Source organism: Saccopteryx leptura, chromosome 1 (genome assembly GCF_036850995.1).
Source record: "Saccopteryx leptura isolate mSacLep1 chromosome 1, mSacLep1_pri_phased_curated, whole genome shotgun sequence".
Classification (NCBI taxonomy): Eukaryota; Metazoa; Chordata; class Mammalia; order Chiroptera; family Emballonuridae; genus Saccopteryx; species Saccopteryx leptura.
In genome coordinates, this window is record NC_089503.1 from 55555732 (window position 1) to 55559113 (window position 3382).

The 3382-nt window shown below is 34.0% G+C and overlaps 1 pseudogene; it reads left to right on the top strand.

Annotated features, from left to right (window-relative positions):
* The first annotated feature begins 2124 nt into the window (after nt 1-2124).
* Nucleotides 2125-3083, top strand: LOC136388028 (olfactory receptor 51G2-like; annotated as a pseudogene).
* Nucleotides 3084-3382: the final 299 nt, after the last annotated feature.

Genomic DNA, 3382 nt, shown 5'->3' on the forward strand with positions numbered 1-3382 from the left:
CTTAATCTGTCAAGCCTATGTAATAGAGCCGAAAAACAGAGGTTTGGAGAGCTTTCAGTTTGGAGAACCAGAATACTTTTATTTTTCATGTATGGGGACCCAAACTCCACAAAGACAAAAACTCCTTTTTCTGATACCTTGACCTATGTATCTCTTCATCTGGCTGTTGATTCATATTCTTTAATATCCTTGGAATAAATTGTTACCTTAATGAGTAAACAGTTTCCTGAGTCCTATGAGCTGCTCAAGCAAATTAATTGAGTAATGAGAAACCTCTAATTTATAACCAATCAGTCAGAAATACAAGTAACAACCTGGACATGCAATTGGTGTCTGCATTAAATCCCTAGTGGAGTGGGAGAAGGGTAGACCATGGCACCTTCAATCTGTACGCAGTTGATCAGAAGCACAGGTAACAACATAACCTTACAATTGAAATCTTAAATGGCAATCTTTTCAGACTGAGCTCTTAATCTATGAAATCAAATTCTATCTCTAGGTAGCAAGAGTCAGAATCGAATTGAATTGTTGAAGAACTGCTCCTTGGTGGGGTGGGAAATATCCGCCCTCCTCACTTTGTAATTGGTGTCAGAACCTTTGTGGGGACCCTTTGCAAGCTTCCAATGCTCTCTCTGTGCAATTGATTCATTCTTCTCCAGTACTCTGACCAATGAACTCTAGAAACTTTGGTCTTTGGTTCTCAGACATTGTTCCTCTACTCAGGGAGTTTATAAGCTCTGTCTGATTTTCTGCCATGGCCTGGAAACTCTCTCAAAGCAGTGAGCTGGGGCAATTGTAGGATTTATTATGGGCATTATGCTCTTTAGGGGATTATAGTTCCTTATTGTCAAATATTCATTGTCTTGAAAACTGTTGCTTTTATACATTGTATCTAATAATTTTGGTTGTTCTGTGTTGGAAGGTAAATCCAATCCTTCTTATTCAATTTTGACCAAAAGCAAATGTCTCCATCACCATTTATTCTTCATTAATTAAGTGTATGTTGAGTGACATCTATATACTTGGTATCATCTTACATTTCCTAATAAAGTAGAAAATAAAGATTAAAACTTTGAAAGGAGAAAAAAAGTTACAGATTTCATGTCTAGATAAGGTCAGCTATATTTCCTCTGTTTTTCTCAATCCCTAATGTTAAAATGTAGTTATATTACTGTTTTCTTTCTGATTGAAAATTTAAACAGAAGGTTTAAATCTAATTACATTTAAATAATCATATATAATCATTCTACTCTTTTTTTAATAAAATAAAAGATTTAAATGTTGACACCCTTTTCTTCAATTATGCTACTTTAAGATATTTTCTGAAAATTGATATTTATTATTTCCTAATATGTATATATTGAAATAGCAATATTTTGGATTGTGTTTAAGAATTTATTTCTTTATTTTGATACTATTCTAGCACCAGCTAATAAGACAAAATGGCAATTCCACTTTAATGATATTATAATTTTTTTATTTTAAAAAATTAATATATTATTTAAAAAGAAAACATCAAACAACCTAGAAATTCATTGTAAAACTAAGTAGTGCCACATAAATTTTTTAGTGTCTTGGGGTTCATGTGGGTTAATGAAATAGCCTGTGCTTTATCTCAACATATAAATAACAGGGAAAATGTGCAGTTTCCATATGTCTGAATCTTTATAGGTATGATGTTGATATCAATAAAATGCAAAAACTTTCAGAAGTTCAGCCAAGGTGACTAAAAATAAAAGTAGATTCAAACATAATTTAATAAGTTAAGAAATAGAAAAAGTTTTGAGAAATTTTTCCAAGCATTTTATAAAATAAAAAATATGTCCTTAATTTTCATTGTCACTTAATCAATAAATGGAATTATAAGTCAAAGAATTCTAGTAGTTCTAACTTTTTAAGAGAAGTTATCTATTGTTTTCATTTTGGTAGCTAATCAGATAGGTTTAGAAATAGTTTTAGGATTAATCCTTGATATAAAGATGCCTAAGATTAGAGGAGTTGCATGTACATGTCCTCTTATTTTAAAAACCAAGGGTGTTTATTGTTTGTTTGTTTGTTTTGTTTTGTTTTTTTCAACAGGAACATTTAAAAGCTGACCAGGACTGGATATCAAGAAATATCTTTATGGGGTTTATAAACAATAGCTGGTTCCAGCCATCCACTCTTCTTTTAATAGGAGTTCCTGGACTGGAGGCTCTACAAATATGGATATCTATCCCACTGGGTGCCATGTATGTAATTGCCCTCCTAGGGAACTGTACCACCCTCTTTGTTACCAAAACCAATTCCAGTCTTCATGAGCCTCAGTATATCTTCCTGTCTATGCTGGCAGCCACAGATGTCGGTCTGTCTTTATCAACTCTACAATACAGTACTGAATGTCTTCCTCCTAAATCACAAAGAGATTGAGTTTCACTCTTGTCTAACACAGATGTTCTTTATCCATACCTTCTCCTCCATAGAGTCAACCATCCTTCTGGCCATGGCCTTTGATTGATTGGTAGCTATTCAAAACCCATTACACTACACTGTGGTCTTAACCCCTCCTTGGATTATTGGGATAGGGTTTGTAAGCATAGTCAGTGGTATGGTGTTGATGGCACCCTTGCCAATCTTGCTCAAGTGATTGCCCTTCTGCAAAGGTGTTATTCTATCTCATTGTTACTGCTATCACCCTTATGTTATGAAGCTAGCCGGTGGCCCTGTCAGAGTCAACATCATCTATGATTTGCTTCTTGTCTTCTCGTCCTTTGGAGTAGACTCTATATTTATTGTATATATTTTCATACATCCTGATTTTGAAAACAGTGCTGAGTATTGCTTCTAAAGATGGTCAGCTCAAGGCACTAAATCCTTGTGTTTCCCACATTTTTACTGTTTGCATTTTTTATGTGACACTTATTGTGCTGGCTCTAATTCACAGGTTTGGTACATTCACATCTCCTCTTCTCCATGTCACCATAGCTAATCTCTTCTTCTTCTTGACTCTTGTCCTTAACCCCTTGGTTTATAGCCTAAAAACTAAACAGGTAAAGTCTGCAGTACACAAGACATTTAAGAGCAGAAGAAACTGGTTAAAGTAGTCAAGTATGGCCTTAGCAAAAACAATGCCCTGACTCTCTCTTCCCTTTTTATCCATCAGCTACCTTTTGGAAAATACTTATCATTTAACAGAATGTTTTCTGAGAGTTGAGGTATTTTTTTTCTTGTCTGTCAAGAAGATGGTGGTATTTTGTCTGGATCCAATATATAACGTCTACCGGAAAGTTCTGTCCATTTTTGGAATAAAACAAAATACAAATTTTTCTTACTGTCAATAAACTTTATTAAATAATATAATTGCCATTGTTATTAATAATTTCTTGCCAGCGTGAGGGCAATT